The sequence below is a fragment of the Chelonoidis abingdonii genome, chromosome 3, assembly GCF_003597395.2.
Source record: "Chelonoidis abingdonii isolate Lonesome George chromosome 3, CheloAbing_2.0, whole genome shotgun sequence".
Lineage (NCBI taxonomy): Eukaryota > Metazoa > Chordata > Testudines > Testudinidae > Chelonoidis > Chelonoidis abingdonii.
In genome coordinates this window covers 67,256,442-67,267,293 of record NC_133771.1, presented here as the reverse complement: position 1 = coordinate 67,267,293, position 10,852 = coordinate 67,256,442, and the positions used below count along the sequence as shown (strand labels likewise).

Sequence of the window (10,852 nt, the reverse complement as noted above, 5' to 3'; positions counted from 1 at the left end):
TGCCGATGGCACTTATTCTGCTTTGTCTTCCTATGCCATTCTCCTGAATGTATTAGTTCTTATTGTCACACTTCCCTCCCCCCTCTCTTACCGTTCCTCTTTCAGGCTCTCGTGTACTTCTTCTTGGGTCGTCCGAGTGCGTACATATTGCATCAATAGTTCCTTCTTCCCTCTGATGTTACTATTCTCTCTATCGGAAATCCAGTGACTTGTCACGGTGGCACTCTGCTAGAGATCTACATACACTCATCACTTGAACTCTGGGCAGTTATAATTTTTTGCAGTGTCATGCATAGTTCTTTCCATGTGTCCATTGTACTTGGGACTCTACCGTATTTACTTGCATAGTATACACCACGGCTTGTACAGCTTTGGCCAGCTCTAAGCGAAGTGTAGACCGGTGTCACAGAGTATCTGTGATGATCTAGGATTAGTTTCACAACAAAAAAGTAACTTTAGAGTCACTAGCTCTAGTATATTCCCTTCACCATACACAACCGTACTGCTGTGTGAATGTCTTTTCTCATCCTGCGCTCTTGGGAGGCACTCACCAATCTCTAATGGAATCTAGCCATCCGTGCAGTATATTGTTCTGTACAACAATGCCGAGCCACTTGGGTTGTGTGCCGTTCAGCGTATGCTGTTCCTGCCTGCATCTTACATCCTGCACAATGGTTGGACTGTCCTCTGAGGCCTCTCTGCACAGTCTGCACCTTGGGTCCTCTAGTGTGTGAGCAATGGATCTGGTGCTCAGTGTCCAGTTCCTGTGCTGCTATGATCAGTGCCTCATGTGCATGTCTTTTGTCCAGCCCTTCAGCCACGGTAAGGATTTCCCAATGTCAGCCACCTCAGCTATCTGTCAATGGTACATCCCATGAAGGGTCTTGTCTTGCATGGCACTTCTTCTGCTTGGTCTTTCCTCCCATGTCGCTGCTGCCTGCAAAGCATTCTCTCAGCAGCTCATCTTTGGGGGCCATCTTACTGGATGTACTCCCTGGGATGTTCCAGTTTCATCCAGGACATTGGCTTATGACGCTCACCAGCCCCGCCCGCCTTCTTTCCGGCTGGTATACAGCTCTGGGTGTTGGACTTGGGGTGGAAACCTCTGTGCATTGTGAGGAGCTTCCGGGTTTTCACATCGGCAGCCTCCATGTCCTCCTTTGGCCAGCTCACTATACCGGCAGGGTATCTGATGACTGGCAGGCGCGTATCCGTTGATGGCGTGGATCTTTGTTCTTCCCACTGAGCTGGCTCTTTCAGGACCTGTCTTATCCTTTGGTGATACTTGGATGTTGCTGTCTTCCTTGCCTCCTCATCATGGTTTCCATGTGACTGTGGGACGCCAAGCTACTTGTAAGCTGGTCTGTATGTCTGCTATGTGGCCCGCTGGTAGTTCCACCCTCAGTCCTTGACTACCTTCCCCTCTCTTCACTACCATCCGGCACACTTCTCCCAGTCCCGAATGACATCCCGATATCCTCACTGTAGATCCGCGTCAGGTGGATTAGCGAGTCGATGTCTCATTCATTTTAGCATACAGCTGATGTCATCCATGTAGAGGTGGCGGCTGATGGTAGTGTCCACTCCTGAACCTGTACCCGTATCCAGTCCTTGTGATTATCTGGCTGAGGGGTTTAAGGCCTATGCAGAACAGCAGCGGGGACAGTGCATCACCTGGTATATGCTACACTTGATGGCCACTTTGGCAAAGCTGCCTTGAGTTGACTTCTAGTGTGTCTTCCATAGTCCCATGAGTTCTTGAGGAAGGTCCTTAGTGTCCTGTTGACTTTGTATAGCGCCAACATTCACAGATCCACGTGTGCGGCATTGAAGTCGTAGGCTTTCCTGTAGTCAATCCAGGCTGTGCTCAGATTGGTCTGTCTAGACCTTTGAGTCTTGGGCGACTGCTCTATCTAATGAGCAACTGGTGTTTTGAGCCTCTGGTGTTGTTCCAATGCCCTTCTGAGCTGTGCTCATGTACTGGCCCATGTGGTCCTGGTAGCTTGCAGCTATGAATGCCTGATAGGACTTTCCATGTTGTGGGGAGGCAGTTATTGGCCGGTAGTTGGACGGTTCTGTCCCCTTGCAGGGGTCTTTCATGATCAGCACTGTCCTTTGCCTTGTGTTAGCCAGTTGGGTGGGAGCCTGCTGCTAGCAGCTGGTTCATCTGGCTTGCTAGGCGTTCATGCACTGCTGTTAGTTTCTTTAGCCAGTAGGTGTGGATCATGTCTGGTCCAGGTGCTGTCCAGCTCTTCATGTCTTGACCCGCTGCTGGATGTCTTCGACTGTGATGGTGACTGGTTTCTGTTCTGGGAGATTGCTGTGCTCTGTTCTCAGGTCTGCGCCACTTTGCACTGGTGTTATGAGTCTTCTCTTTCTCCCATATATTCTTCCAGTACTGTTCAGTTCTGCTGCTGGTGGCTCTGCTGTTAATTGTGTTGTGCAACTGCACAACTGCAGTGCAACAACACAATATATATATATAATATATATATATTCCAGGTTCTCTTGTCTCGTCCATGAATGGTTTGTTTCCAGTAGCCCACTATCGTCAGATTGCCTGGTTCCTCAACATCTGGCGCGGACCTTGTTAATCCAGGCGACATCCGAGCAGCATGACTCTCCTAGTTCGTGTCACTCTCATATTTGAGGTAGGCAGGTGAAGCGTTAGGGGGTCTTATTGCCCAAGGACCCTACTGAAAGTTGGGTACAACCGGGATTTGAACCCCGGTCTCTCCGTATCAAAGGGGCGGTCTCCCGATCAAAGGGCGGCGCTCTTAAACCACTACGCTATCCAGTTCGCTATGTGGAAAGTGAAGGCCAAAAGTGGTCCCAGTGGTGGTAGGAGCACTCGGGGCTGTGACTCCTAAGCTGGGTGGAGTGGCTCCAACAGATCCCAGGACACATCAGAGCTCTCTGTCCAGAAGAGTGCAGTGCTAGGAACAGCTAGATACTGCGCAGAGAACCCTCAAATCCCCAGGCCTCTGGTAGAGGCCCAAGATTGAGGAAGACACATACCACCCATAGGGGTGGAGAGAAGGATTTTTTTTTATATATTATTATAATCATATGAAAATAAGTAACCAAACAACATTGTTTGCTGTTATCTTTTATTTTATTATGGTATTTACAATAAATGTGACAAATGTCTTGTCCCCTTTAAGATCTTGCTAGTTTTTATTGGTATAACATGCCCAGCGGGGAAAGAGTTTGTCCATTAATAAATGTAACCTTGTGAGCACTCCAAGCAAAGCAACAGTTACAACAGAGGCATTGCAAAGGAAAACTTAGCATGGAAATAGTCCTTGTTTTGCCCCCGACGTTTTGCATTATGATGAGTTTAACGCTAAAAAAAACAAACTAGTCATGCATCATAGTCGTTGGTTTGCTGAGCTTAAGGGGCAAACTATATAATTGTAACCAGTGCTGCAAAGCACTGCAAATGTGTAACCCATTTTGCGGATGGGGAAGCAGCAGCATAGAGAGTGAATTTTGCACAAGTTTCCAGAAAGTCAGCTTCAAAGCTAGGAAGAGCACTGACCCAGACTGCCATCCAGTCCACTGCCCTGGACCCACAACCTCTTCTAACTGAACACCCAAGAAAGGCTTGACTGGGGTTTGGTTACATTTGGAAACATTTTGGCTACTTTAAGAGCTCAGATTAGATCAGTGGTTCTCAACCAGGAGTACACCTACCCCTGGGGTACACAGCAGTCTTCCAAGGGTACATCAGTTCATCTAGATATTTGCCTAGTTTTACAACAGGCTACATAAAAAGCACCAGAGAGGTCAGTACAAACTAAAATTTCATACAACGAGAAAGTAAGCAATTTGTCAGTTATAGTGTGCTATAAAATAACTTCTTTTAATGTGTGATTTTGTAAGCAAGTAGTTCTTAAGTGAGGTGAAACAAGACAGATCAGACTCCTGAAAGGGGCACAGCAGTTTGGAAAAGGGTTGAGAACCACTGGACTAGATAATCAAGGAGGATGTGTATGGCTTTACAATCTATTCATTGATAATTTAAGACATTGTTGGGTGTGTATTAAACATTCTGGTGCACTCTTTTCTATGGCATTCTAAGCTTAATAAGGGATAAAACTTTCTAGTTGATGACCCACCCATGAAACCCACTAGAGGACAATCTCAGGTAGCACATTGTGTATTGCAACATCTATCTCTCTTCTAGGTAGTATTTTATTCTTTGGAAATAGTTTATTGTATTCAAATAAAGAATGTCACACAAAACAGATACACCTCTACAGATAGTAAGAACAGCATACAAGTAGGTGAAAATTTAGAAGTCTGTGTGAGATATCAGCCCAAACCTATTCACTGTAATTAAATGAGTTATGCAGGACACAGATTCACCAGTAGATTCAGATCTCTGCTGGGAGAAGTCTCACCATTTCTCTCCCCCTCTTTGAGGGAGCATATCCTTTTCCAGTTTATAACATCAGGAAATTAAATTTTCTTCCTCTTTTCTATATCTTGACAAAGCATTATGAAAAGCTAATGCCTGATGACCCTCAAAGCTTTTGTTTCAGATTCGTTGCAAACTCATGCAAACATCACTACATCAACGTCACATTTTCCAGGTTTCTCCACAACCACATTTTCCAGGTTCTCCACAACCACAACTGCTAGAAACGTCCTTAAAATAATAATAAAATGAAAGTTTAAATTATTACTTGACTCCAAGAGCTGGGGCTTTACACCAAACATTTCAAAAATGACTATAACTTCAGGTGAGTTTGCAACAGATCTGAAATGATTTGCTTTTTGTATGAATTATAATCTTCTCTCAAAGTCTGAAATGTGAAGAAGAGAATTATCCACCTCCCCTGCAATGCGGTGTATGTGCAGCAATGGGGAACAGAGGGCTTGGATCAGGGGGTGGGCAAACTTTTCGGCCTGAGGGCCATGTTGGGGTATGGAAATTGTATGGCGAGCCATGAATGCTCATGAAATTGGAGGTGGGGTGCAGGACAGGATGAGGGCTCTGGCTGGGGGTGCAGGCTCTGAGGTGGGGCCAGAAATGAGTTCAGGGGGGCGGGGGTGTCATAAATAGATAGCTAAGGGTTAATGTTTCTTTTACCTGCAAAGGGAACCAAAAACCTGACCAGAGGACCAATCAGGAACCGGATTTTAAAAGCAAGGGCGGGAATCTCTGAGGGGTTTGGCTTTAGTCTGTTGTCTTTTTTGGTTTTTTCGGCTATGGAGAACAACTTTTCTTTCTATCTCCATCTCTTCTACCTTCTACTACCAAGTTGTGAGTACCAAAGGTAGCAAAGCAAATAGGCTGTTATATGCTTTGTTTTGTATTTACATGTGGTGTGCTGTGCTGGACGGGTTAATTGGCTATTTTTGAATCAGACTGGTTATTCCTAATTCTTAAGCAATTGCCTGTATGAGCTTTTTATGCAGAGTTGATTTACTATGTAATTTCTTTCTTTTATATAAAGTTTTCTTTTTAAGACTTGCTTGAGGTTTTTCTCTAGTTCGGCTATGGGACGAAGGGAGGGGGAATCTCTTTGTGTTAGCTTGACTAGGTTTTTGAATGCATAGCCTCAGGGGGAGGTAATTGCCCTCTTGGTTTGTATCAAGGGGGATAGTACGGCATCGCTCAGGCTACGCAAGGGAGGGGGGAAGCTGGGGGATGAGATAGAGGAGACCAGGGGCTCGGGTCTTGGGGGGTCCCCAGGGATAGGTTGGGCGATTTGGGGGCGATCAGGAGCCTTGAATCCTGAGGTGCAGCGTAGAACAGATCCAAGCTGGTAGTAAGCTGGAGGTTTACATTAGCTCTCAGTTTATGAACGCTAAGGTTCAATATCTGAAGTAGGAAGCTATTACAGGGGCTCTCGGGCGGGCAAGGGATGAGGGGTTTGGGGTGCAGGAGGTGCTCTGGGCTGGACCAATGGATTCAGAGGCAGGAAAGAGATCAGGGATGGGGCAGGCTGTTGGGGTGGGGAGGAGGGGAGGGCCTGGCTGGGGTGCAGGCTCTGGGTTTGGGGTACAAGAGAGGGCTCTGGCCAGGGATCAAGGGGTTTGGAGGCAAGAGGGGATCAGGATGTGGCAGGGATTGGGGAATCAGGGGGAGCTCTGGGGTGCAGGCTCGGGCACTTACCACCAAGCAGCTCTGGAAGCATGTCCCCCCTCCGTCTGAGGAATGACCAGACAGCTCTGTGCGCTGCTCCATTTGCAGTCATCTCCCATGCAAGGTCCCACCTGGCCACGCTCTGTGCATATACATAGGAGCCGGAGGCAGATCATGCTGGCTGATTCCTAGGAGGCATGCGGAGCGGGGTAAGCTCAGACCCTGCTTTCCAGCTGAGGGCCAAGATTAACTGGTCTGATGGGCTGGATGTGGCCCATCTGCCATAGTTTGCCCATCCCTGCCTTGGATCATCCCCATTTTTGTCACTAAGTCCGTTTCAACACTGGTCAGCTACTGCCTACCCTGGAGGACAGAAACTGCTGCAGAGACACTTAATAGAAGAGACTGTCAACAGTATTACCAACCGAAAGTGTCCAAAACTCATGAGTAGAACAACTGTTTTTCATAAATGCAAATGACAACACACATAAAATTGAAAACCATCCATTTAAAATAAAAACTCACCAGCAACAGTGGATTCTATCCAAGGGGCTGGGTCCAGCTTCTCGGTCTGGGTGTTGTGACCTGCTGCACAGAGACACAGCACTGTTTAGCACTTCCTGTGAACGGGTTGCTAGGCCAAACTTGAGTGAGAGCACTGTGATCCATCTGCCAGATTGCAAATGCCGGGATGAAGAAGTGGCCAACACCACAGACAGGAGTCACGTCTGCAACCACCTGCCACATGGCCTACAACTCCCTCTGATCCTCCCCACCCAAAGGACAGAACTTGACTCACTCATTCCCAGGGCCTTCTGCTTCTGGGGACAAACCCAACCAGGACCTCTCACCCATTGGGGGATAGGGAGGCAGAACCTGATCTCCCCCTAGGGCCTCCCATCCTTCCAGATGGAGGACCCAATGCATCCAGGAGGAGGGAGGGGAGGGGAGATGGATAAAATGAAATATAAGAAATTCCCTCAAAAATAAATATTTTAGAAAAATAATCAAGAATGTCACAGGGCTCTGCTCATGAGCCCCCTAAAGTCCAGAAAACTATTTGAAATCATAGATTTGAAAACAATGATTTTGAGATCTTTACATTTGTCTATGGCATTAAGCTTTCACAGGGTCAATGCTTTTACATTTTACCCGAAACCATGAGGAAGCAGAAGTTTTTTTCTTCTTGAAAAAACTTAAGTCAAAATTCTCCTTATCCTATGACTCCAGGAGCTGGGCTTAACGAAAAATGCCCAATGTTGCAAAGACACCACAATGAAATGAGGAAACTGGCCCGATTTGCCCAAGACCTCAGCCCCGTTGCCGCCAACCCCTTAGCTCCATCCCACCTCTGTCTCTCTCTCCCCTCGCTCCCCACACACACACCCCCCACACACCCCCGGAAACCAAGGGCTCCAGCACTCACTTCAGGCTGGGACTCAACCCACAGTCTGAATCCTGCCCCTCACTGGGCCCCTTCTACATAATGGGCAAACTACACGCCCATGGTCTTCTGCCCGCCCCTGAGCTCCTAGCCAGCCCCGGCCCCTCCCTGCTGCCTACCGCAGCCTCAGTCGTAGCGTGGCGGCGTGGCTGGGTCAGCCGGGCGCACGGCTCAGGGGCAGGTTTACCCAGTGAACACAGGCTGCCCTGACACAGACCCTAAACAACAGGGGGACCCAGGGCCAGGCACTCGGGCAGCTCAGCAGCCCAGCCACACCCTGTGAGGGGGAGGGTGAGGCAGGCGGTTGCTGGTGGCAGGAGCGCGGCCAGGGGACTCAGGAGGAGCAACCACACAGCGTGCCGAGAGAGAGCAGCGCTTTGAAGGGAAATCACCTCTTCAGCTGCGCGGCTGCCCCTGCTCCTCCTGAGTCCTCCGCCCATGTTCCCAGGGCACAATTCCGAAAGGGGCTGGGTAGATAGGAGGTAGGGTCCCAGGGGGGGCAGTTAGGGGCAGGGGGTCCCGGGAGGGGGCGGTCGGGGACAGGAAGTGGGAGGATGATGGGGGGCCCAGGGGACGGTTGGGGCAGGGGATTTCTGGAAGGGGGCGTTGGGGGACTGAGGGGGTGGACGGGGGCCCTAGGGGTGGTTAGGGGCAGAGGGTTCTGGGGCAGTCAGGGGACTGGGAGGGGTGGACGGGGGGGCCCAGGGGGTGTTAGGCAGAGGGTTCTGGGAGGGGTTCGCGAGGGGGCAGTCAGGGAGCTGGGAGGCGGGGACGACGGGGCCCCAGGGTGGGTTTAGGGCAGGTTCTGGAGGGGGCAGTCGGGACAAGGGACAGGGGGCGTTGGGTGGTTGGGGTCAAGAGGGTGGAAGTGAAGGGGGGGATAGGGGATGGGACACAGACTGCTTGGGGGGCACAGCCTTCCCTACACAGCCCTCCATACCGTTTCGCAACCTAGATGTGGCCCTCGGGCCAGAAAGGTTGCCCACTCCTGCCCCTACTACCATTAGGGGCCTCCCAACCCCGCCCCCCGCGTGGCCCCAGAACCCTGTCCCACGAGCAGCTTCCCGCCCCGCCCCGCCCCGGCTAACCTACCGCGGCCAGAGGAGGTATCCAGGCGGGGTATGACCGGGCGGACGGGACGCTCAGGTACCCAACGCTCCGGGCCCTGCTAGCTTCCGCGCTCTGATTGCTACGCGCGGCGTCAGGGGGTGTGGCTACGCGTGAGGCCCGGAAGGGGCGTGTTGGACCGTCCGGCCGCTGAGAGCCACGTCGGCAGCTGCTGGGGGTGCCGCAGGTAGGCGGGTCTGCGCTGTCGCCGGTGCTCGGCGCTGCCGCTGCGGTCTAGGGGCCCGGGGACGTGGTTTGCTGGGCGGGGCGGTGGCGGCGGGGGCTTGGCAGGGTCACGTGGCAGGGATGGGCACCTCGCCCTGGGAGTAGGGCTGGTCTGTGCTGGGTATGTGCCCCGGGGGCTGGCGGGGGGCGACTAGCTGCTACCAGCTCTGCGGAGCTCCAGACAGGCCGCTCTGTGCTCCCCTCACTCTGGTAACTGTTCGGGAAAGTTTTACCTTCTGCCGTTAAAACTCTGCTGCTTGGTGTCAGCCCGCTGGTGGGGGAAGCAGGGAGGAACAAGGTCTCTCCTGCACTAATGAGGTAGGGTTACTATATTTCAAGTTCCCAAACAGAGGACAGTGGCAGTCACACAGGTGCTGACTTCCATCCGTCCAGGGAGTGCTCTGCCCCTTTCCCCAAGGACTCCGCCCCTTCCTGCTCCCACTCTCTCTTCCCACCCCCAGCACCTCCACGCCTGCTGCAGAAGGTGCTGAGCACAGTGGAATTGGTGCCTGCGCTGCCAGGGGGAGGAGAGGAAGGGGGTACGGTTCATATGGGAATACCCTTGCTTGTGTGCTGCTGCTGGCCACAGCACTGCCTTCAGAGCTGGACACCTGGCCAGCAACTGCCATTCTCGGGCGGTCCCACTCTAAAGGCAAGGAAGAAGGAAGAGCAAGGAAAAATGAAGGCTGTTTGTTCGCATTTCAAAAATCCACTTGAACAGAGAACCAAAAAAGAAGTTATGTCCAGGAAAACCTGGACATGAGGTAACCCTATATTGAGCAGTGGTCTCCTGTCTCCCATGTGCCAGTTATGGTAGCCTGCATCACCCAGTAGTTAAATTTTCCAAGGAGCACCCTCTTGCTGTCTCCCTTAAACACGTGCAAGGCCACCTCCCTGATTTCCGATCCCTTCTTAAAATTCTCCTCTGCTGTGATGTGTACAGAAATGTCAACAATGGAAGCAACTTCTGTGCTGTTATCCCTGTCATGCTTAACATTACTGTTCCATTGTTACTTTGTATTCTGCTTGTCTGTCAGTTGAACCCGCATGTTGTTTCTTGCCTTATTCTCAGACCATATCTACGCTACGCTTTCGTCGTCAAAACTTTTGTCACTTGGATGTGAAAAAAACACACCCCTGAATGACGGAAAGTGCCAGTGTGCACAACCCTTAAGTCGCTGGGAGATGCTTTCCTGGCAACGAAATCAACTGTCTCTCGGGGTGGTTTTATTTTGTTGCTGGGAGTACACTGCACACCTTACAGCGGCATGGCTGCAGTGGCATGGTCGCGCTATTGTAAGGTGCACAATGTAGTCATAGCCTTACTTGGTAACAGGGCTTCAGAGCTGTGCTCCGGCTCCGCTCCAGCTCTGGGCAAAAGTCTGCTGCCCCAGAGCTTCTCCGCTTTCTAGCTCTGGGCTCCGCTCCACAGCCCTGCTTGGTAAGGTCTTTGGAGCACGGATGCTTTTGGTTCTGTGTTTGTACAACACCCTAATGTAGTGGAGCCCTGATCTATGGTTGGAGCCCCTAAGAATCGCCACAATACAAACAATAATTTTGTTTGGATATTAAAAGAAGAAAAGGAAGTAATAGACTTTACGTGGTTGGAGTACGTTGGGGAAGGAAATCTGGGAGTTTGGCCTGGTGTTGCAGCCAAATATCCTCTGCCTGCTGTTGTCTGGAATAGGAGACACTGTCTCTCCCTGCCACTCGCACTAGGGCCACTGGACCAGTGCAGCTGAGAATCACCCCCTTGACCCAGTCTCTTCCTCTCTGTGCACTGGCTTGTGGGGCTGGCACAGACACCCTTTAAGGTATGTAGGTAATGTGGGGGCTCCTTCCCAGGCTATAATGCTGGTGTTTCCTCTGCAAACCAATCATTAGCTTGTGGGGTGTGAATGTCTTTGTGTGGACCCTTTACATGGGATTAATTTCAATTCACATATCTAATAACCCTGACTCTAACAATAGCGAAACAT

The 10,852-nt window shown here is 50.7% G+C and overlaps 2 long non-coding RNA genes across 2 annotated transcripts in view; both read right to left on the bottom strand.

Moving 5' to 3' along the window:
- The window catches only part of LOC142046561 (uncharacterized), a 13,039-nt gene extending 4,296 nt beyond the window's left edge, over positions 1 to 8,743 (bottom strand). Inside the window, exons 1-2 of the long non-coding RNA XR_012655505.1 lie at positions 8,634 to 8,743; positions 6,623 to 6,685 (exon numbers count right to left, since the gene is read on the bottom strand). This is a non-coding gene — a long non-coding RNA (uncharacterized LOC142046561). The remainder of the gene's footprint in view (positions 1 to 6,622; positions 6,686 to 8,633) is intronic.
- LOC142046562 (uncharacterized) overlaps positions 1 to 10,852 on the bottom strand; it is a 35,886-nt gene that overhangs the window by 23,957 nt on the left and 1,077 nt on the right. The window lies entirely within an intron of this gene.